Below are 24930 nucleotides of genomic sequence, written 5' to 3' on the forward strand. Positions count from 1 at the left end.
TGGTCAGAGCTCTGGGAGCCAATTCTAACATACTACTGGGATGGTTCTTTAAATCTGGGGGATGCAAAAGGCCACATTAATAGAGATGCCAGAACTCTAATGGTACAACGTGGATATAGGAATGAAAAACATTACAGAAGTTTCAAACACACTGACTAGAAAACTTTCTAGCTGACTCAGAAAGGGCTGGATGCTGCTGCTCATCAAGATGATGGGAGATGCTCGGCCTGGGACTAATAGCATCATTGAGAAGCTCTGAGCTTTGTCTCCTAAAAGCAGGACAGGGCTAATGGGAAAGATGTTGTAAATGGGGACCTTTAGCAGCATTGGGGAATGACAGATGCCAGAATAGCAGAGACAACTGAGAAGCAGTGGCAATCTAATTATCATAATGGATAGCAAGGTCTAAGTGGCAGCCAGAGGTCTTGACCTGACCTTATGAAGATGGCTGATGGAACATAACATATTTTTTAGGCAGGAGATATGTGGGTAGACAATAAAGGTACTGTATAATATATAGCCTCAACACATCAGGGATAAGTAAAAGGGTGGGGTCAGATATCACCTCAATGGAGAATTGTAATCTGTTTCACAATTTCAAGACCCGAGCCTATTAAACAGCCTGCAAGGACTGAAGGAGCGACTGTTATACATGAGGATCCCAGCACACACATTTAAAACAAATAACCACAAACTGGAGAAAGAGAAGTACTCTATTATTATTATTAATTTTTTTTTTTTTTGGAGAAACTTTGGCTAAAGGATCTAAGTTGATGGGGCTATCTAGAATTGCTAAGTATTCTTCCTCCTTTCATTACTCTCCTTTATCCACCATTAGAATGGAACACTACTGAATTTACATAATAAAGAAGAGTCCTCACCCAGGTCTGCTTTTAGTGGGTCTTCTGGATCCTGTCACCATCCTAGTGGCCACATTTCCACTTCCTGAATGTGTCATTGGAGTAGATATACTTAGACGTTGACTGATGTCTCACAAAGGTGCTTAGCCAGAAGAGTAAGCTCTATTAAAGCAGAAAAGGCTAAACAAGCATGCTCAGAATTGCCCCTGGCTCTCCCCTAGCAACTAAGTAAGGGGACAGACTTGTGCAGTTTTGCTCCAAGGCTGTCCTCATTTTCCTGTTTTACATCCTAATGTATTCCAAAGGGATCCAGACCTCTTGACATTGCATTGGTCTACCATATTGCAACATCAGGTCTGATGTGCCTAAAACTCAAGTAGTTTAGATGCCCTGATGAGACACATGCATGCCAGAGGCTGGATAAAGCTCATAGAAATGTAAGAATTGGTTACATGGGATGACAATTTTAAATAGCAATTATTATTCTTTAAATAAGAAATAATTTTAGAAAAAAAATAAAAAAAAGAAATAATTTTAGACTTAAGGGAGATGGAAAAAGATAGGGACTTTCTTCATGTCCTTTCTCTGTTTGTTAACCTCTTGTGTAAGCCTAGAATCAAAGCTGGGTGTGGTGGTAAACACGTTAGTTACTCAGGAGCCTGAAGGAGGGCTGTGTATTCAAGGTCAACCTATTACTTGGTGAGCTAAATGCCTGCTTGGGTAACTTAGTGAGATCTATTTCTCAATAAATATTAAAACAATAAAAAAAAATGGTCTGAGGAGGAGCTGGTTGGTGTTGGCACACACCTTTAATCCCAGCACCTGGGAGGCAGAGGCAGGCAGATCTCTGTGAGTTCAAAGGTACCTGGTCTACAGACTGAGTTCCAAGTCAGACAGGGCTACATAGAGAAACCCTGTCTCAAAACAAAAAACAAAACAAAACAAAACAAAAACAAAAAACAAAAAACAAAACAAAACAGAACAAAAAAGCCCAAACCAACAAAACAACAACAACAACAAGAGAAAAGAATATACAAGGTCCTGGGCTCAATCATGAGTACTAGACAAATAACAAGACGACAAAAAAATCTTCACACAATGCTATTATTTAGCTGGGAGACCTTATTTGGGTGGTGAAGAGGTCCAGTGGTCTTGGCCTTGTGAAGGCATTTGCTCCCAAATGAAGAGTGAGTTTCTGTAGCTTGCTTGCACCTTTAACTGCCAAGTAAAGAGCCTAAGACTTGGATGATGTTTTCAGGTTTAAGAACAGCATGCTTTAAGTTGTCCACTAACAGTTCATGTGGACAGCAGCTACTTATGAAGAGGGGTCAGAATGAGAAACAGCCCAGCTGCATATCCTGACTGTGGTGCATCAGTCAGTCCCGTCTCTCTAGCCACATTACCTGGTACATCTTAGTACACAAGAGGAATCTCCAGCAGAGGAAAGGCTATGTACAACCTCCTCAAGTCCCCTGAGAAGTCACAGTACATCCCTGAGAGGTTCCCGGGGATCACCATGTTCATTCCAAAACAAGGACAAGCCCCAAAAAACTAAGAATTTCCAGGACTCTGATTTTAGAGAAAAATTGAGGTCCATCCTACCTCATAGGGTTAACTGCATTTTTTTTTTTTTTGTGCTAATGTTCTAATGATTTTGGCACATCTCAAATACGTAATTATTGAACAAAAGTAAAGGAGTTGTAATGCTGCTTCTGTGTAGGAACGTACCTTGCACTCCTTTTTAAAAATTCAGGTGGTGGCAGTGCATACTTTTGACCTAGCTCTTGGGAGACAGAGGCAGGAGATCTCTATGAGTTCAAGGCCAGCCTGGTCTATAGAGCAAGTTCTGTGACAGGCAGGGCTACACAGAGAAACCTTGTCTCGACACCCCCTCCAAAAAAAAAAAAAAAAAAAAAAAAAAAAAAAAAGTGGGCTATCTAGGGGAGGGAAAGTTGGGAGCTGAGCAAACACTGTTGAATTAGAAAGAGTTGTGCGCCAGAAGCTGTGGATTTGCCCTCTCATTTAGGGCAAGAAAACAAGGCTTGTAAATTAGTGCCTCAGATTTGTTTTCCATTAGGCAACCTCAAAGGCTTAACGCCACCATGAACTACCTAGAACCACATAGAATGTCAGGGCTCTACAACTGTCTGTATGCTAATTTGCTCTTTGATTTGGGGCGTAAGGACTAGGCTTTCAAGTGAGCGCTCTATATTTGTTACCCACAGCAACCGGGTTCCCTGAAACAGAGAGCGACCTCGGCTGAGTTCCGATCTTGGTTTCCAGCCGCTCTACTCCACTGGCTTTCCCTGCCAGGCATCTGCAGCAGGCCAGACCAGGATCTAGGCACGGTCCCTTTAAAGGAGCCTAGACGACGTCAGGGGTCTCTCCGGGTTGCGGAGCAGGGGCGGAGCGCCCCGCACAAGGGCTTCTACGCAGCCGGGTCGCCTCTGCGTCACAGCGCCCGCAGCCAATCAGGGTGGAGCCTGGCAGGACGCATTACTAAGGCGACGGGCTCGACGCCTCCCCGCTTCGGGATGAATTAGCGGCGGGTTCTGCTCGCAGGTTGTGACCCCCGTGGAGTCGCAGTCTCTCTCCAGTGTCCCCGCGACGTGGCGCGTTTTCCCCGGCGTGTCCCAGGTGCGGGTTTCGGCGCGGGGAACATGGCGGCGGCCGGGGGATTCCCCGAGTGGGCGGAGGCGGAGCTGCGGCGTGGCCGCTTTTCCCGAGAGCACGCTTCCTCCGGGGCCCTGGGGGACAGCCACTCTGGGAGTTGGGTGGAGGGTTAGGGCGAGCGGCTCTACGGAGGCGGAGGCCTCGGGAGCTGTGGGACGATGGCCGCCGGGTGCCCCGTCTGTGCCCACAGACACCTTCCTGTGCTCAACACACCTTGTCGGCCCCGAGAGCTGCTGCTGGTTCCCTAAACACCACCTAAGGTGTGCCAGGGGCCAGGTCCCAGGTGCACAGAGTTCTTCAGGGGCCGCCACGTGCGAAACCCACAAGAAAGATGTCCAGGGCTCAAGCTGCTTGTTTGCTTCGGGTGCTAGAGGTGTGCACGAAATTTAGGTGGCAGTGGCACAGGAGGAAAGGTAGGTCACACTAGAAGCTGACGTCGAGTCTGATTTTTTTTTTTTTTTGTCCGTTTTTTGAGGACATGCTTTTACTAAGGACCTGCCTTCCAACTCATGGTCTTTTTTGCCTCTGCCCTGTATTGGTGCAATAGGAGGCGTGCCTTACCACGCCCACCGGGCAGGTGTGGTCTTTTAGGGTGTATCTTAACGTCTGAGATTGTGTTTGACCAGAAGCAATAAAGACATGAGGTGTTTTCTTGTGGTTGTGGAACTGTTTTGTTTTCTCATCCTTTCTTGAAGGGCTAGTTGACTTTGAAGTTCACGTGCTGTTTTCAGTGCGCTTTGAGTGAATGTAGACACACCTGAGTTTGGCAATTCAGTTTAAGTCCAAGAAAAGTATTGAAAAAGTGCCGGTGAAGGGATGATCAAGATAAGTGCTTCCCATTCATGTCCTTTACGTATTTCGGCAGAGAAACATCTTGCCATAAAAAGTTTAAATATTTGGGCTACTTAAAAAAAAACATTTTGATGAAAGACATTGCAATATTTGTGTATTTAAAAATATTATTTTTATTTGTGTATGTGAGGCTGCATTAGTTTATATGCATCATGCAAAGTGGAGACCTTCAGGAGCTGCAGTTATAGATGTTTTTGAGTCAACAGTGTGTGCGCTAGTAACCCAAGCCTGGTCCTCTAAAAGAGCAGTAAGTACTCTTAACCATTGAGCTGTAGATCCAGCTGTTAAACTTGTGGTTTTGAATTAGTAAACGAATTGAAAGGTCACAGGAGCACTTCGCTTCAGTCATCAATAGCGACTGTCACAAGTGCCCAGTGTACATTTAGCGCTGTCATTTCCACATGGCTTCTACCTTTAAGTTGAACAAATGTTGGGTCCCTCTTTTCCCACCAGGTCTAAAGGCTGCCTTCTGCAGCTGTTAGGAGGTGTACTCTGAATCTGGGGAGATAGGGTGAATTTGGTCTGGGGTTGGCGTTGAGGTTAGATGTAGTGATAACTAAGTTGCTTCATAAAAATATGGTGGTTATGTAACTTCTGTGGGGTGTTTTGTCTCTGAATAGAGATGGCAGTTCTTGGCCAAGCAGTCTTCATTGAGGCTGGGGGATGGGCAGTGCATTTAAGAGCCTTAAAAACAGTGGTAAGAATTGATGTGTATTAGTGTTCATTACTCTGCCTGGCAGTGTGTCAAGGGCCTGATAAGTGTCAACTCATTGACTCAACAGTGTAAAGTGGTTACTTAACAGATGAGGAAACTGGAGCACATTGAAGTTGAAGTCATTTGGTCCTAAATCCTTCAGCTAGCATTGTGAGTCCAGTTTGTCATCACTCCATCCCTGCCTTTTCTCCTTTTTCTTTCTTGTTCTGAGAATTGAATGCAGGGGCTTGCACATGCTAAGCAACTGCTCCATCACTCAACTATCTTCTCTTTTTATTTTGATTGCCAAGGTTAGCCTTGAACTCATTTTGTGGCCCAGGAAGCTTTTGAACTTGTGATCCTCTTCCTGCCTCAGTCCTCGGAATAGCTGAATTTATAGTCCTTGCACCACAAGGCCTGGCTCCTGTGCTTTTCCACACCATCACTATATGCAACCCTGGTTAAATTCTTTGAGAGAATAATTTGATGGATGACTTTAAAAACAATCAAAAGCCTGGCAGTGGTGGCACATGCCTTTTATCCCAGCACTTGGGAGGCAGAGGTGGGTGGATCTCTGTATGTTCCAGGCCAGCCTGATCTACAAAGCCAGCCAGGACAAGCATCAAAGCTTCAGAGAAACCCTGTCTCAAACAAACAAACAAACAAACAAACAAACAAGCTGGTTTTAGTACAGTTCATTGCTAAATGATACTAATATTTTTCTTAAGTTTTTTGTTAGTTTCTTTTTTTCTTTTTTGAGACAGGGTTTCTTGGTATAGCCCTGGCTATCTTGAAACTCACTCTGTAGACCAGGTTGGCCTTAAACTCACAGAGATCTATCTGTCTGTCTCTGCCTCCCAAGTGCTGGGATATTTTCTCAGTCTCTATAGAAAAAAATGACATAAATAGAAGTGGCAGTCATTGTTTCATTAACTCTTTCTGGAATCTTTCTGCCTCCTTGGAATGCAAAATTAATTCCTCATCTAATCCTTGAGTTCAATGAGAGGCCCAAGTCCAATCTGAAGAGAAGGGGGAGGAACAGATGATTGAGTAACAGTGTAGATATAGAGAACTGTGATAGCATGTGCTGGGATGGACCTAGCTCAGTGAGGAAGGGAGCTAAGCAGAGCAGGAGGAACACCGGCTGGGACACCGGCTTCCAAAAGTTCACAGGAGGGAACTCTATCCAGGCAGGATAAAGAGAGAGTGTGTGTATCCTTTCAGGGAGAGAAACAGGAAAAGTTAGGTCCAGGTTGTGAATTCTTGGCTAAGACTGATTTTATGCTGTTGACATTAAGGATTGATTTCACAACGGCATTAAATCTAGACTTAAACCAGGGTTGTTCTTTTCTGTCAGCTGGCCAATTGGAGTTCCCTGGGAAGAGAATCCTCAGTTGAGAAAATACAGGCCATCAGATGGCCTGTAGGCAAGTCTGTAGGCCATACTCTTGATTAATGATTGATGTGGGAGAGCTCAGCCTACTTGGGGGTGGTGTTGTCCCTGGGCAGATAGATGGTTCTGATTTGGATAAGAAGGCTGAGCAAGCCTTGGGAAGCAGCCAGTAAGCAGCGTTTCTCCTTGGCCTCTGCTTCAGTTCTTGCCTCTAGGTACCTGCCCTGACTTTCCTCAGTGACATACTATGACAGAGAGTTGTAAGTCTAAACGAACCCTTTCTTCTTTAATTGGTTTTGGTCATGGTGTTTTATGGCAGCAGTAAAAATCCTAAGAAGACATGAAGTAAAATGATCAACTTTCTTTTCTGCTTGTTTGTTGATTTATTGGGATTTTGAGGCACAGTCTCACTCTATATATAGCTCAGGCTGGCCTGGAACTTGCTATTAGTTGGCTTCAAACACAAGGTTATCACATTCTGGGATTACAGACTAATACAAAGCACCATACCTCGGTATGTTCTGAAGAGGTGTCCGTGGTAACAGAATGTGAAGAAGAGACCAGTTAATGGCCATTTCATAATCTGGGCTTGGTGTTCAGCCTGGCCATGAGCTGGGGCAAAGCTAGGTCAGATTCCTTATGTTTGGAAATCAGAATAGAATGTGAGGTGGATTGGGTGTAAAGAGCAGGAGGGTGTAAGAGGCAGAGGTGGGACTCCTACAAAACAATTGTGTTTTATATGCTTGGAAATTGGGAGGTCCTGTTGACTGGTATAAAGAGAGGCTAGTCTGATCTTTGTAAAGGCGTCCCCCTTGAGATTGTTTTGAGTGAAATTATTTTTCTGATTTCTTAGTGAGGTGGTTTTTGTTTTTTGAGGCATGGTTTCTCTGTATAGTCCTGGCTGTCCTGGAGCTCATTCTGTAGATCAGGCTGCCTCGAACTCAGATCTGCATGCCTCTGCTGTCTGAGTGCTGGAATTAAGGACAGCATTGCTCTCCTGAGTGTTTTTAACTTGGTGTATGAAAAGTTATAGGTTCTTGTGTGATTTTGTATCTTACTGGAAAGGTTTTTCAGAGCTAAGACTTGTCTTATGGAATCTTCCAGGTTTTTCAATTGTAAGAACATATCTGAAAGTAGGGATAGTTGAGCTTCTTTTTCATATGTGTCCCCTTTGTTTCTTTTGCCTTATTTCTCTGGCTTCAATCTCAAATACTGTGTTGAATAAAGGTGGTGAGAACGGATACTCAGGGTTTGAATATTCTTTGTCATTCAGCTAACCATAGTAACATTTTTAATTTATGTTTACAAGTGAAGAAACAAGATTAATTGCCTAAGGTTACAAAGTTTGGAAATGTCTGTTCTTCCTTCTCTCTAACTCCTTTCTTTGCAGGAACTAGGAATATGCAGAACCATGTGCTGGTGGTCATAGCACTTTGATACTGAGGCAGGAGGATTGGTGCTTTGAAGCTCTTCTTGGTCACATAGTGAATTCCAACTCACTCTGGACTACATAAGACTTGTCTCAAAAACCCAAAACATACACACACAGCCAAAGTACAGAACAGTTTTGCCATAAGGCCTCATTCTTTTACCCTTGATGGACATGTTCCTTCCCTTCCTTGACTTTTGACAAGAACCAATCTGTTTTCCGTTTTTACAGTTTTGTTCCTGAATGAGTGTTACACCAGTGGATTTAAATAGCTTTTAGTCCATGGGACAGAATTCTCTGTGGATTCATTGTAGTTATGTATGTTCTTTTCTCACCCTTGCATTCCTTAGTCTCTTAGCACTTCTTCATGGGGATGCACACACTGAAGGGTTATCTGTGTTATTTCCAGTGTTTGGCTCTTAGGAACAAGCTGCTATGAACATTTGTGTATGTTTTTACGTGAATGTACATTTTTACTTCACTGGAGTAAATACCCAGCAGTGTAATTGCTGGGGCCATATGGAGGTTGTGTAGATATATGGGTTTATTTCTGAACCCTCAGCTCTTTTCCCTGTATCTGTTTGTGTTTTCATGTCAGTACCACAATATCTCCATTGCTATTGCTTTGTACTGAGTTTTGAAAACAGAAACAGGAATCCTATTTTGTTCTTTAAAAATAATTTCCTGTTCCATTTTTTAAAATTACCTTTCTCTGTGTGTATATGAGTGTGATGTGTTGAGATCAGAGGACAGTTTTCAGGGGTTGGGTCTCACAAGGATCCCAGGAATCAAACTTAGGTCATCAGGCCTGACATAATTTCTTTGCTGCTTATGTTTAACTTAGTTTCTTACAGGTCTGTATAATTTTTTGTTTGTTTAGTCTCACTCAGTAGCCCAAGCCATCTCAGCCGTCTCAGAACTTACTAGGTAATCCAGGCTAAGCTTGTCTAACCCTTCCACATCTACTTCCAGTGTTCTGGGATTGGTTGCAGGGTTGTGTCACTATGCCAGGCAGTCTATATGAATTACTTTGTTGGTTTCTTCAGAGTAGGCTGCTGAGGGATTCTAACAGGCCATGCCTTTTATTTGTTAAATTGTACAACCTTTTACCACGATCAATTTTTAAACATTTCGTTATCCTAAAGAACCCGCATGTGACATGTGTGTTAGTAGTGACACTTCTGCTCTCTTCCAAACTCTTCTTTTCTCTAGGTAGCTATGGTTTGCTTTCTCCCAGATTTGTGTATCCCAGTCACTTTGTATAAATGGACTGATGATATATTGTGTTCCCTCTCTCACTTCCTCCATCTGCCCCCATCTTTTTTGGGATAGGGTCATATTTATAGCCCAGGCCAGTATAGAAGTCACTGTGTAACCAGGATGGCTTTGAGCTCATTGTTATCCTCTTGTCTCGGGTTCCCAAATGCTGGGATTATACATCGTCATGCCCAGCTTTATTTGGTCATTTTTGAATGACTTTTTTTCACTTAGCACAATGTTTTCAGGGTTCCTATGCACAGTGTCTTTGTTACTTTTCTGTTGCTGTGACAAAACCAATGTGACTAAGTTATAAAGAAACTATTTAATGGAGCTATGGCTTCATAGAGTTAAGAGCATATGATGGTAGACAACAGGAACACCCAAAAGCTCACAGGAGGCAGAGAGGGAGAGGGGGAGGGGGGAAAGGCAGAGGGTGCATATTGGGGATGGTGCATTCTTTGGAAATTTCAAAACTCACCCCCAGTGAAACATCTTCTCTAACAAGGCCACAACTCCTTAACCCCTCCTAAACAGTTCTATCAACTGAAGTACAAGTATTCAAATACATGAGCCTTTGGAAGACAGTCTCATACCACTACACATGGTGTAATATAACAGTACTTAGTTTTTTCTATTGCCAAGTCATCTTTTGTATGAATAGTGCCACACTTTGTTATTGTTATTATTGTTATTTTGAGACAGTGTTTAACTATGTAGCCTTGACTGGTTTGTAATTCACTATGTAGACAAGGCTAGCTTCAATCTCGAGATCTGCCTATCTCTGCCTCCTGAATGCTGGTATTAAAGGTATGCACCACCACATCCAGCCTGGCACATTTTATTTATCCATTTGTCAGCTGGCAGACTCTTGAGTTGTTTTGATTAGTGGCTATTTGGAATAATGATGCTGTGAATGTTCAAGCTTTGTCTAGGTTTGTGTTTTCATTTTTTTCTCTTATATATACTTAGGACTAGAATGGTTGATTCACAGGATTATGATGCTTAACTTTTTGAATAACTACTAGACTGTTTTCCAAACTAGTTGTATGCATTTACTATCTCACCAGTGGTGTGGCCAGGTTTCCATTTCTTAATGTCAGTACTGTTTATTTTTTTGTTATAATCAGTTCTTCTGGAATACTTGTGGGCATGACCAGAGGCTTGTTACAAATCTAGTTGCTCTCAGGCTGAGAGTCAAAACACATGGTCACAATAAGTAATAGATTGTTCTCAAAAGCTATTTTTTAATTTTTTGTTGGTATGTATGGTTGTGTGCTTCTTTTTCTTGAACCTATTAGTATTGTGTATTGCATTGATTGCTGATTATTGAACAGCGTTGCTGCCTGGATTAAAACAGTTTTTAGTATTTGAATTCTTTTCAAGTGCTTTATGAAGGTTTTTTGTGTTTCTGATACTTTTATACTGTTTTTCTGGTTTCTGCTTTGAGGTAGTATTAGTTTCATCAAACATTTGAGAAGTGCTTCCAATTCATCATCTGTTTTCTAGGAGACATTGTAAAGAATTAGTTTTAATTCTTTAGTCCTTTGATAGAATTCTCTGATGACACAGATTTTTCAGAAGCCTTTTAGATCTGAGTTCGGTTTCCACGATCATTATGGGGCTATTCAAACTCATCATTTCCTTTTGGGTGATTCATGTTGCTTAGTGCTTTTGAGGAATTGGCCATTGGCACATGGGGCAGGGTTCCTCATTCCTGCCAGGCAATTGTAGGTCAGTGTCACCAGGACTTCTTGAATTCTGGTGATGTGATCATGTCTCATTACTGCTTCCCAAATGGTCTTAGCTGACACCCTGGGTCAGGTCATGGCCTTCTTGCCTACTCCTGGCATGAGTGACAGCTTTGATTGTCTAGATGCCTCATCCTAATGGAGAAGAGTAAGGTAAAGACCTCCTACAGGCACATGTATTTATTTGGACACTTGGTCTTCAGTTGTCACACAACAGGAGATGTCATGGCATCTTTATGAAGTGGAGCTTTGCTGTAGGAAGTGTTTCAAAATCTGAGGGCAAGTTTTGAGGATTTATAGCCTGGCTCTATGTCTTAAGAGTTCCTATTGCTATGATAAAACACCATGACCAAAAGTAAGTTGAAAGAAAATGTTTATTTTGCTTACACTTCTGTATCGCAGTCTGTCACTTAAGGAAGTCAGAGCAGGAACACAAGACAGAAGGTAGAAAGGGAAGCAGAGACTATGGAGGAATGCTACTTACTGGCTTGCTCCTCATGGCTTGCGCAGCCTTCATTCTTACACTATCCAGAACCACGTGCCCATAAGTGACACTACTCAGGATGGGCTAGCCCCCCTCCCCCCCATCACTCATTAATCAAGAAAATGTCCTACAGACAGTCTGGGGGAGGCATTTCTCAATTGAGTTCCTTTTCTTAGACAACTCTAGCTTGTGCCAAGTTGACAACTAACCAGAACATTCTCCCTCTCTCCCTCCCTCTCCCTCCCCCCTCAATTGATGTGTGCTCTCAATCAGCTCCCTGCTCTTGCTGCCATGTCATGTCTTCCTTGTCATGCACTATTTCTTACACACACACACACACACACACACACACACACACACACACACACACACATTTTTTGACCACAGCAATACATAGGTACCTAAAATAGAAATTGAGTTGTTGCTGTGATAGACTTGACTGTGTTGTTTTGTAGAGCAATGCAGAGAGTGAGTCCTCATGGAGTGCCCAGAGAACTGCTAACACCTTGGTGGATCTGGACATTTTCAGGGAGAGGGAGTTAGGAAGGCTCTATTCCTCAATGTAGGGACAACCATTAGAGTTTTCTGGGCAATGTGATTGGGATTTGAAAGACAGTTCATGTCTTCTTGCATTGGGCTTTCTTTCTGACACTTAGTATTTTCCTTAAGGGGTTTCCAGGCAGAGGGCTGGGAAGGTGGTGGAAGGTACTGGGAGCCTGATGAATTCCAGGGCTGGGGTAACTTCAGTGGTAGAGCATATGCAAAGCTGAGGGTTTGATTTCTGTCACTAGGGGAGGGGAGGGAGAGGGAAGAAACAAAACAAACAACAACCACAGTAACAATAACAAAAAACCTTTGAGTTAGAAGAGGGAATCCTCAGAGGCTGAGGAATTACCTTGATTGTTATGTAACATTTGTATAAAAGCAAGTGTATGAAATAGTTTGGTCTCCTCTTGAACTTGTAGCCTTTAGCCTTCTCAGCAGCTGGGGTTACAGGCCCGTGCCACTTGATTGGCCCAACTTATGTGACTTTTGCAGGGCACATACTGGCTTAAATGACATTGTTGGCTAGTACCATCAGCTCTTAAAGCTGTGGGAACTTGTGGGAGGTCCTTATCTGTGTGGGTAGCTGACAGCTGACTCTGATGATTCTCCTCCAATTCTAGGTCCCACCTGTTTAGTGTCCCTCTGAAATCCTTAGGCGACACTTTCTGCCTCAATTAATTGAGCTAAATTTATTGTCACTCCCATATTCCATTTCCTGCTAGGGTTTGTTCATTTAATTGTCTCATCTTAAACTTTTGTATACAATTTTGGCATGTCCCCCTACTTTCTCTATTGTTGCTGCTTTTGTGAGGCTTAGGCTCCCCCTCTTCTTTATACTTGAATTATTTTTATAGTCTACTGGTTGGTTTTAAAATTAGTAACTTCTATTTACCGCATATTTGACAAACTGTATCTGATCTTTCTCTGGTTCTTGACATTGGGCTTAAAAAAGAAAAAAAAATCCCTTGGAATTTTCTGAATGATAAGAATATCTTTTGTTATCTCCACTGTCTCTTGAACACTCTGGGAATTTGGGCTAATGATCTGTGTATCAGAGAGACCAAAATTAGAAGTTTGGAACTTCCCTCATGCATGCTCGCCCAATTCTGAGAAGGGGAGAGGGAACTAGATACTGAGTTTAATTGGGGGGGGGCATGATTTAGTTAGTCATATTTAGGTAATGCTAGTATGGAACAGTGGTGAATGTGTTAAGGTGCAAGGCAATTGACACCTGGATTTCTTGAGAGGCATGGAGGCTTTGTGTTCACCTCTCCCAGACATTTCTCAGTGCATCTCTTCCTTCTGTTTAGCTGTTTCCGAGTTGAATCTTTTATAGTATAATAAAGCTGTGATTTGACTGTTTAAGTATTGTGCTTTAACAGTTTCATGAGAATCGCTATAGTGAATTACTGAACCAGAGAAAGAATTTAGAGAAACATAGTGTTTGTGGTTAAGTGGGCATTAGTGTAGCAAGCCTAGAGATACCCGAAGTAAGATGGTTGTTAGATTTCTTGCTCTTTACCCTGTTGGATCTGATTTTACCTCCAGACAGTGAGAGTCAGAATCAAATAGAAATTGTAGGGCATCTGGCTGGTGTCAGTGTAGTGTGCACCCTTTCAGGGATTGTGGCACTGTGCTATGTGCATCATTTCATATGATACCTTAGGAAGGTAATGGCTGCTTTTATTTCTTTCCCTTGTTCCTTTCGTAGGGAATTGTGTAGCCACATTAGTGCAGGGCCCCACAGAACTAGGGGCTGTTGGGAGAATTCCATGCTTTCTGACCACAGGCCTGATTTCTTCACCCTTTGTGTTGAGTCAAATGTCATTCTTGCTTTAGAGATTAAAAGCCTCCTCTGACCTGGCAGCTGGGACTTTTGCATTTCTCCTCCTCCTCTTCCTCTCCCCCGCTCCTTCCCCTCCTTCTTCTCCTTCTTTCTTCTTTGTTTTGGGGCAGGGTCTGCTTTGAAGCCCAGGGTCATGCCTGTACTTCTAAGTTCTGGGGTGACCTGAATGAGCCACAGAGATTGGCCATCATTTTTGAGCTCAGGGACTTTTCAGTTGCTCCCCTCTTGTAATACTCTGTAGGCAGCCATTCAAGGCCCAAAGTGGTAATGCTCAGACTTCATACGGAGCAGAATGAATAGCTGTTGTGGTTTTGGGTAGACCACTCCGTTCTATGTCTACAGGGGATGTGTTAGGGATGGAATATGTGGGCTCTGGGCCCTGGTAAAATGTAATGGGTGGTCAGAATATAGGAAAAGGAATTTGGTATAAAAATGGCACATATTGACCATGTGAGTAGTTCTTGGACAAGTAGCTTCTTGGAGCAGGGCTGTTTGAGTTTGTCCTCAAGAGACTGTAGGATTTTGAGATCTGTGGCTGGGCAGGCGATGCTCCTAGGCAGGAAGAATGTGAGGCAAAGGGATTGAGGGGATTTTGGAGTAAAACTGATGACCTATCTGGAGGGAGCCTTTTCTTGAGCCAGAATTGGTTTTCCTGCCCCAAAATGAGTTTTGAAAAGCTGTGCTATGTTTTTCCAGCTGCACGTTTGCCAGATCTTGCCCTCCTTTTAAACGTACTGAAAGCTGTTTTAGGGTCAGCCAGTGATAAGGTTGGGTGAGCATGTTAAATCAGTCACAGTTTTACTAAAAACAAGGTGTGAAATACTATGGAGGTTTACCTTTTTATTTGGTACTTGAGCTTGCCAAAGGAAACTTTAAATGAGAATAGTTCAAAACTACTTTTAGTAGTGAAACACTGAAGTGAACATCAAAATAGGCAGTCTGAAGAAGGTCTCATTCTTACACTTTTTGTGTGTGAATGCACATTGTTAGCCCTGTGTAATTAATTCTCTTGGCATTCAGAAGGGTGTGGCACCTTTCCTGACTTTTCAGAGCATACGAATTTACTGTTGGTCATTTGTCCTCCTGCTTTGAAGATACAAGGAACTGTAGTTGATTTTTGTTTGAAGACTAGCTGTGCTGTGTGTGTAACATTTATACACTTTGGGAAAAGTAATATATGAAGGAGAGTTAAAATCACATTATTCAGGTAATTGTTAACCTTATTTATGATGTATAAGTTTTTAGATATAGTTATGTATCTTTGTACCCACTTTTTTCACTAACTTACATTACTAGGATCTTTCCTGTGTCATGTTTTTTTTTTGTTTTTGTTTTTTCAAGCATCATGTATAGAGTTTGTGAGAATTTCTTTCCTTTGACTAACAACAGAATCATTTATTTATAAGTTTCTCATTTTACTTCATTGATAGCTATCTAACTGTAACTTCACTGTTTAAAACTGACACCACAGGACTCCTTTACAGGGCTGTTGATCATAACTTAGCATTTCTCTAATTTCTGTAGATGGAACTTTAATTGGTGTGTGTTATGTGCACATAAGTGCTGGTGCTGAGAGGGGCCAGAGAAGGGCACTGGCCGCCTTGGGGCTGGAGTTAGAGGAGGTTGTGAACCACATAACTTAGGTGCTCAGTACTGTTGAGCCATCTCTCCATCCCCTCCCCCCATTTCTCCACTGATGGACATTTTACTCTTCTATACACATATGTTGTTACTCCAGCAAGTTAGTTATTCATTTACATATATATTGTGTCGGGATTGGATTCATGGTCTCTCTTCCATTGAGCTACAACTCCAGCCATCAGTGATGATCTTTATGATACAGTTTCTCATTTTTTATGAGTATTTTTCTAAGATAGACATTTTTGGTTATAAATGTATATGCATTTAAAAAGTACCAGCTTCACTATGTTGTCTTTTAAGGGAGCCTGCCTGTCAGTGTCCCTAGTAACAGTGTGCTGTCCTCTTTCCCTCTGTGCTCACTTTTGAAGATACTATCTATCACTGACAAATAGGAAAAGACTCATAATTGAAAACATGTCTCACACTGCCTTAATTTGATTTTTTTGTATTTTCTCATATGTGATTCTTTGCCCATTTTTTCCTCCTGTTATATTTTATTCTAATTCTCTAGTGCTTTCATAGTTTACATGTAACTCTTTAATTCATCTGGAATTTATTTTTATTTCATGGAATGAGAATTGTTTGATTCTGGAGGAGATTCAAGGGCTAGTGGGCCTTGAAATTGTCTGGAAAAATTTAGAGGGTAAAAATAAACTTGTTGCCTTTGGAGAGTAGTTTGTTCAGATTTATTTAAAGCCTTAGTATTTCCTAGCTTTACAAATCCTGCTTGTAAGGGGCAGCAGAAGGAAAGCTGGTTTCTTTTTGAGTGCCCATGTCAGATGTGTGCTTTCAGGGAGTTCAGGACAAACTACACTTGAGCAGAATTGCACCCTCTTTTTTAAAATTAACTTTTATTTAAATTAAAAACAATCTTATTTTACATACCAATCCCAGTTCCTTCTCCCTCCCATCCTCCCATTACTCCCTCTAACTCCCCATCTCACCCCGACCCATCCACTCCTCAGGGAGGGTGAGACCTCCCATGGGGGAATCATCAAAGTCTGACACATCATTTGGGGCAGGACCTAGGTGCTTACCTATGTGTCTAGACTGAGAGTAACCCTCCAGAGGGAATGGGCTCCCAATGCCCAGCCATTCGTGCACTAGGGATAAATACTGGTTCCACTGCCAGAGACCCCATATACTGTCCAGGGCCCCCAACTTATGCCCATGTTCAGGGGGCCTGGTTCAGTCTTATGTTGGTTCCCCAGCTGTCGGACTGGGGTCCGTGAGTTCCCACTTGCTTAGTCAGCTGTTTCTGTGGATTTCTACAGCATGGTCTTGACCCCTTTGTTTGTCATTCCTCCCTTTCTACAACTGGATTCCAGGAGTTCATAGAGAAGTTATGAAACTCGTATTCAAAGTCTTTGCTGTGTGATAGCTTTTTATATGCTAGATGAGATGTCCAAGTTTCAATGGGAAAAAGGTTTGTGACCTTGTAATCGAAAATCTGGAGGTTAAAGGCTAAGATGAAATTTTTTTTTGCTTGCAAAGGGTGCTCTTGATTTGGAGCTCTAGAGTAGCTAATAATCTTGAGTTATATGGATGAGTCCTACAAAAAAGGTCACGTACATCCTTACTGGGGGGGGGGGGGATAATGCACATAAGAGCGGGGACAGTGACCACAAAGTCAGAGGTTGGAAGGAGATGGCCGCAGTCAAGGAATTTGGGGAGCTGTTGGAGGCAAGAGCTCTTCCTTCCCCAGTGTGGAGGAAGTGTGGCATATACCTGCTTTGGTCCAGTGATGTTATATCAGACATTTGGGTCCCAAGATTAGAGAGTAGACTTATTTTAAACTACTGAGAATTTGTTAGTACAGTTGCAGGAAGCTGGTGTACCAAAGGTGCGGGGAGCTGTGTCCTTTTCGTCACAAACTCTAATTGCTTCTCTTTGATAGGTAGCTGTCAAAGCTTCACTTTTGGCTAGGTTTTGCTACTGATTATTGTTGGTTCTCTGTGCCAGTGGTGTCCTGTTTTGACCCCTATACCTTGGGTATAGTGGGAAGCAGCTGTTTCAGTATTATTCCACATTACTCTGGCAACTTGGAGCCTCTTTACATTCGATAGGAATTTGAGGATTATTCTTTTTTACATGCCTGGAAAAAGCATTGGTAGAAATTATATTGCTTCTATAAATTACTTTGTGTTTTACTGGCATATTCATAAATGTGGGGTTCTTTCTAAATATTTAATTTGTCTTTAATTACTTTTAGCAGTGCTTTGTAGTTTTTTAGCCAAGGTTTTTTTTTTTTTTTTTAAATAACACCTCTTTAGACAGAGTTTCTCTGTGTAGCCCTGGCTGTCCTGAAATTCACTCTGTAGACCAGGTTGGCCTCAAACTCAGAGATCCACCTTCCTCTGCCTCCCCAGTGCTGGGATTAAAGGCAGGTACCATCACTGCCTGGCTGCTTTGTAGTTTTTAATTTGTAGCAGTTTTTAAGTCTTTTAGTTCTTTGGTTGAATTTGTTCTTAGGTATTCTTAGTGTACTTGTAAAAGTGAATTGTTTTCTTAAGTTCTTTCTTGGTTTCCTTTCCTCCCTTCTTCCCTCTTTCTCTTTTCCTTGGTAGAGTTTTACTCTAAAGCCCACAATCGCCTGAAACTCTCTAGGTAGACAAGGCTGGCCTTGAATTTATGGTAATCTTTGTGTCTCAGCCTCTCACAAGCTGAGATTATGAGCACAAACCTCCATGCTTGACTCATAGTGGAGTTTTGTCTGTTGATATTTGTTCCCTGCAACTCTGCTGTGCCTCTCTCTGGTAATTTTGTAATTGTTTTTACCCCCCAAGAATTCTAGACTTAGGATCATACCTTGTCGAAATTATGTTTTCCTTTCTGACTTGGATGAGTTTTATTTACTTACTTAACTAGTCCTGGCTAGAACTCTCCACAGGGCTGGACAGCAATGGTGAGAGTGATTGTCCTTGTGTTCCTGATTTTACTGATTCAGACTATCATCCTGGACTATGTTAGCTTTTAAGTATGTAAAATTGTTAGAAATTGAGTTAATTTATTATTTTGCTAGTTCAAAATTTTAGAGTAGAAGAAAATTTCACACAGTTGTAATTTTTGTAGTTGGCAGTTTCATGGTATACAGAAAGCATCAATGAAAAAGGAATCAAGGAGATGGCAGTCTGAGGAGTGGAGGTTTCCACCTGCCTTCACTTTCTGGATTTTGGCATTTGCTGCTCACAAAAATTGAAAGTTTGTCCAGGCTAACCTTTGAAGCTTTAAATACTTTTGCATGCGTATGTCTTAGTTATTTGGTGTATCTCTCTTAAGCATTAGCCAGTTTCTTTTATTTGATGCTTTTGCTTCAGTGCAAAGAAGGACTGTGGCTGCTAGTTGCTCAATCAGAAGAATGACTATATCTTACGTCCAAGGAAAATGAGTGCCCTAGAGTCACAACACACAATAGTTATTGCATTTGATAAACTGTCTTATTATTCATCTTTGTGGGTATTTTGGCAACATTTAGATTGGACCAGACCTTATGTGTGTGTGTGAGAATTGCATGTTTATATATGTTAATATATGTCTATATATTTAAATGTACATGCAGGATGTTTGTGTGTCTGTAATGTGTAATGCATGCATTATATGTAACACATACAAATATGTATATACATACATATATATGTTATATGTATATATAAGTTCTGAATAAAGAAAATAGGCCGAGAACCTCTTGGAAGTAATAAGAGTTTAAATTTCTTACAGGGGGTAACAAGAAAAGGCATTTGCTGACAAGCCTGATAACCTGATTTTGATCCCTGGAATGCACATGGTAGAAGGAGAGAGCCAATTCCAACTAGTGGTACTCTGACTTTCACATGTGCACCATGTCATGGATGTGCCCACATGTAAGCACACACTCATACACACATTAAATAAAGGAATGTAAGTAAAAATCTATTATGATTTAAAATTACCCTTATCATTATTAGTATGTTTGTGTGTGTGTGTGTGTGTGTGTGTGTAGAATGCAGGCCCACACATGCCATGATGCACATGTGGAGGTCAGAGGACAACATTTGGGGTTGGTTCTCTCTTCTGCATTATTGGTTTTGGGGATCAGATTCAGGGAATGAGGTTTTTACAGTGAGCTGCTTTACCAGCTAAGCCCTCTTGCCAGCCTAGGCTTTTGTTTCTTTAAGTTAACTTTGGAAGTACAGAAAGCAGGGGATGACTTGATTATTTCAGTACCACTTGATTGTTCTGACTTGGATCACCTGCTTTTCATACCTTCACTTGCTTTATAATTCTTCATAATTATAGTCTTTGAACTTTATGAAACTAAACAGACATTTGTTTTAACTTCTTCCTTCGTGGCTTGATGAATGAACATGCATGCATTTAAAGGACTGGGGTAGTTTGAAAACCTTTTACAGTGCAAGTCTGTCACTCTTGTTTGTAAAGAGAATCATGCTACCAGATTGAGTTTTCATTTCCTCAGTAAAGATGAGTGGGCAGCGAGTATTCATTTCCTCAGGAAAGATGAGTGGGCAGCGGGATGCTGGGGATGTGGGATGCTGAAACTATTTTCATGTCTATACTCTGAAGAGGGACTTTGCAGATTGTGAAACCAAGTTCCCCATCTTCATCCAGTGTTCAGTACTTAATTCCACCAACCAAATTCACAAAGGGTTGATGCTTTTCAAATGCAGGGCCTGTGTATTAATATGCCCTGGGAGGTGGGCCTTTCCATTGTAATTTGCTTTCACTTTAGGAGTTTATAATTGTGATGATATGTACAAAGTCGCTTCCTAATAACAAAGGCAGACATGAAAATAAACATGTGTTAAGGATTTCATGTACCTCAAGTCAGTGTGGGCTCAGGCACATGGTTTAACTGCTTCAAAGGAAAAGTAAAGCAACCCACAAATTTATGTGGGGTGGAGGAATGTTGAAATGGATTGCCTGTGGAGCTGTGTGGTTGGGGAGGAGGTACTTGGGGAAGACTGAAAGTCAGCTGAATCTTTTACCTGCCAGTGGGCTCTTGCCTCTCTCAGATAGCCCTGGTGTTCAGGGTTATGAGTGAGGTGAAGGGAGTGTTGGACGTGGTGCCAGGTTTTCTTGACATTTTTCCTTGCTTGTTATTGTGAATTGTGAGGGTGGAGCTTTGGGGGTATTTGTTATTGTGAACTGTGGTGGGCAGAGCTGTGAGGTGTTTGAATTCATTTCTCTGGATACTCTTGGAACTCCATGACTTTTTGTAGCCATATCATTATGTTGTTAATTGAAAGTAATTAATTTGGCTTTAAATATTTGATTATATACAGGCCTAACTTTAAATTTTCTTTGCTGGTCTTAGAGAAACTTGATAATTTTCCCTTTGGATTTGTGGCTTTTTTTTTTTTTCCCTAACGGAGAGAGAGAACAGCTGGTGCTTAGAGCGAGGAAAAAGAGTGCTGTGTCGTTTGTATGGCTTTTAGTGAAAGCATGAATTGGGCATGCAGTTATGAAGGCTGTATGGAGGGGGGTTGGAAAGCACCCAGGCTTTCTAATAATACCACTTGCCTGTCACAACACAGGGAATGCTACCCTTAGATACATTACCTAACTTGTCACAAGTTTCCTTTAATTTCTCCTGAACATTTTGAATGTGTACTAAAGTGAACATTTGTACATTAACATGTGTGTTTTGTATAGTTGGGTACAATATTGCTGTTTGAGCAAATGCTGAGTATGTCTTTACTTTTAATGTTTTTTCTTTGATGTGATTTCTTCTGATATATGATGCCCTCTAGTGAATTTAACCTTTCAGAAACATAATTGAGTGGCAATAACCAGTACAGTGAAATCTTCACCAGGAGCATTCCAGCAACCCCTATATGCTGTGTTCACATGTTAAATTTCTGACCCCAACATATTCGAGCAAAGATTGTCTCTGAGTCATCTTACTTACTTCAGTGACTCTAGTAGATGGCATTTAAAGTCTCTTCAGCTCAAAGGCTCCAGGTAGACCAGGCATCCTGAGCATCTCTAGTGTGCCTCACTTCCCTGGGGCTGCTTGAGTTCAAAACGTCCACTATGTCAGCTGTGGGCTTGACTTCAGGTAGCTACATACTCATGTGTATTTGCCTTGTTATTTAACCTGCACAGGTTTTAGTTCTACACCCCCAGTGTAGAAATTGAGAGCCAGGATTCATAGTCGTACTTGTGGTCTTAGCATTTGAGAGGTGGGACCAGGACAATCAGAAGAAAGTTGAGATTCAGAAAGGTTCAAAAATTTGTTCAAGATTGTATGGAAAGTACTAGAATGATGACCAGCTCGTGTAGGTTAACAGTAGGTTGAGTAGCAGGCAATGAGTGACTCTTTGCTGCTCTGCAGGTTGACAGCTCTCTCAAAAGTACCTTGTCTCCTTCAGGTGAACTCAAGGTTGTTGAGTGAGGCTGAAGTGGCTGGCCTAGAACTGCTTCTTTTGCATCATCTTTCAAGTACAGGGACAGACTGCTGCTGTCACCCCAAACTCTCAACTACTTTTGATGCATCATCTTTACATTTCTGCATTTAATTGTGTGGTTTCTTGTGAGTTTAAATTGTAGAACTGGTGGTTTAAGCTGGACACAATTCTAGCACTTAGGAGCTTGAGATAGGAGGATTGCCAGTTCAAAGGCAGCCTGAGCTACATGATGAGATCCTGTCACAAGTAAGTAAATAGAAGTGGCAGATTCCTAAACCTGTCTAAATATTAGAATTGGTTTTAGTTTTCGTCCTGTAAGGCTCTTTAAGACTTCTGTGCCAGACTGATCCAGTTTCTCAAACCTTTGAGAAGTAACTGCTCATAGAGGTGTCAAGTTCTTTCAAGGTGTTCATAGCTTTAAGGGCTCTTTTGGCCTCTAGAGCCATTTAATCCCCTCTGCATTTAATCCCCTCTGACTAAATAGAAAGTGATTTCTCTATCTGTTGATAAATTAATCTCAGATTAGAACTAGGTATTTAATATTCTAGGTTTTAGCTAGTTATTGATACTTAGGCTAGATTTTGTTGTGTGGATACAATTTAGGATATATCTTATTACTGGGATAATAATAAGACTGTCCTGTAGAAAATCAGAGATGTTATGCATTGTGTATAAGGGAGATGCTTTATCATTTCTGGAAAGAAAGTTGTGCATTTTTAAAAATGAATCTCTCATTGGCTGCAGTGCATTTATATTGTTCCTAATTTGTGTTTAATTGGGTTATAGATTGGTGAAGATTGTAATGACTGGATTGACCCTTAGACTCCTCACCCCCATTTTCTGTGTACCTACAGATTAGTTATCAACATGTCTCCCCACTTTCTAGTTAGAGTCAAATGAGAAATGAGAAAGCTCAGACGTGCCTGGCCTAGGATTTAAAGTCTGGAAGGACGGAGGAAGGTTCTGGAGAAATTTCAGTGAAAGGAGAAGCTGAGAAAATCCCACCTGAGTCCATCTGCCTTTGATGAAAACAGAACATTGTCTTTTAAAGATTTATTTTTCTAGTCCAGTTCTTCATCTAAAGATTTTTCTGGCTGTGAAAAATGTGTAAAGGAACTTACAGTGTATAAATTAAGAAATAAATTGTGGTCTGAATCCTGTGGCTCATGGTGGAATTTAAAGTGAAGAGTGTTGATGACAGATAAAAAGTAGACATAAGCATGTCATAGGGCTGTCTGACAGAATTAACACATAGGTTGGGGTGTTATGAGATAAGGATGTAGACCACAATTCCAAGTTAGGTTCTGCCCTCGATGGTTGAAGACTGTTACAAGTGCTCTTTCCAGGTACATGTGAGCTCTTGTAGGTTGCTGTGAAAACTTGATCATGGTGTATCCTACAGTTCTAGTGAGAAAATGATGACTCAGAAATGTGATACTTTGGAATGTCCTTGCTTGTGAGCCAAGTTTTGTCTTTCCACATTTAATTTTTTATTTGGGAGTCACATTTTTATTTGGTAGCAAATTAGGCAAGTATCTGTAAAGACCTATCATGAAACTATTTCCACCTCAAGTATCATTAGTCTCTTTGGCTTCTACAAGTTAGGTAAGATTGAATTTAATTTTAAAAGCTTTTAATTAAGTAGCTGTAGTAGCCACAAACTATAGTCTTTTGTATAGTATTTGTACCTAAGATTTGGTTTTGTATCACATAAGAATTGAAACCTTTATGTCAAGATTCAGACAGATTTTCTGACTTGAGTACATAGCAAAGGATAAATGCTCTTTGGGATGTAGTCAGGCTGCCTAATTGCTCTGCTTCTTTGGTGAAGTCATTGTTCTATTTCTAAACCTGAGTTTCTTCCACACAAAAAAGAATGTTCATAATGTCACCATTCATATAGTTAAATCCAGAAAGATCCAGGAACTAGAGATGCATTTACTGTGTTTGTCTAGTAGGATACTATACACCAGTGCAGAAGACAACACTTTTCCTCTGTCTCTGTTTTCTTTTTCCTTTCTTTCTTTCTTTCTTTCTTTCTTTTTTTTTTTTTTTTTTTTTTTTTTTTTTTGAGAAAGGGTTTCTCTGTCACTAGCTCTTGTATTGTAGACCATGCTAATCTTGAACTCACAGAGATCTGCCTGCCTCTGCCTCCTGAGGGCTGGGGGGGGGGGCTGGGAATAAAGGCTTGTGCCACCATTGCCGGGCCTCTGTTTTTTTTTAACAGATGAGCCATATAGGCATAAGGAGTAAAAGAAGTCAAATTCAGAAGAATATGTACTTTGTAATATTTAAATAAAGTCCCCTCCCCCAAAAATAGTTAAAACATGTTATGGTTGTAGAAGTTAGAATCAATGACTGCCATTTGGAATGGTTAATCACTGTGAGGGACATGCTGGAACCAGGACGCTCCAGGGTTGCAGGCAGTGCTCTTTCTTACTTGTACTTCATTAAAAAACTTATCAGATTGTATATGTAGGACTTGTATATTTTCAGCAGATAGTTTAGCTTTTTAGTATTTTTATTAGCACATATTAATTATGTATAATGGTTTTGTAACAATATTTTTTAAAAAGATGTATGTATGTGTATGTATGTATGTATGTATGTATGTATGTATGTATGTATGTAGTGTTCTGCCTGCATGCCAGAAGAGAACCAGATCACTTTACAGATGGTTGTGAGCTACCATGTGGGTGCTGAGGATTGACCTCAGAACCTCTGGAAGAGCAGCCAGTGCGCTTAACTACTCCTATCTCCCTAGCCCCTCATTACATTTTTTGCGTGTATGTATTTTGATATATTCACCCTCATTACTCCCTCTTGTTCCCTTCCCACTCCTGCTAATTAGTCTTCTCTTCCTAACTGGTCTCCTTCCAGTTTCACTTCTTGTCTTCCCGGAGAAATTCATTAGGGTTATTTACAGGAGTCTGGGTGAGAAGAGTGTATTTATAGGGGAGTGTGGGCACCTTACCAGTGCCTACACCACTGAAGAAAGTGTCTGTCCTTCTTACAGCAGCCCTTGTAGAAATTCTCAGAGGGGCGTGGGCCCTTGTAAGCCACCACCCACCATGACAAGATGTTGACAGGCCCAATCTTG

At 41.3% G+C, this 24930-nt stretch overlaps 1 protein-coding gene across 1 annotated transcript in view; it reads left to right on the forward strand.

The window, feature by feature from the left end:
• The first annotated feature begins 3333 nt into the window (after positions 1-3333).
• The window catches only part of Lclat1 (lysocardiolipin acyltransferase 1), a 112467-nt gene continuing 90870 nt past the window's right edge, over positions 3334-24930 (forward strand). Inside the window, exon 1 of the mRNA XM_051181844.1 lies at positions 3334-3497. The gene's annotated coding sequence lies outside the window, so the exon portion shown is untranslated. The remainder of the gene's footprint in view (positions 3498-24930) is intronic.

This window comes from Phodopus roborovskii, unplaced genomic scaffold (genome assembly GCF_943737965.1).
Source record: "Phodopus roborovskii unplaced genomic scaffold, PHOROB, whole genome shotgun sequence".
Lineage (NCBI taxonomy): Eukaryota > Metazoa > Chordata > Mammalia > Rodentia > Cricetidae > Phodopus > Phodopus roborovskii.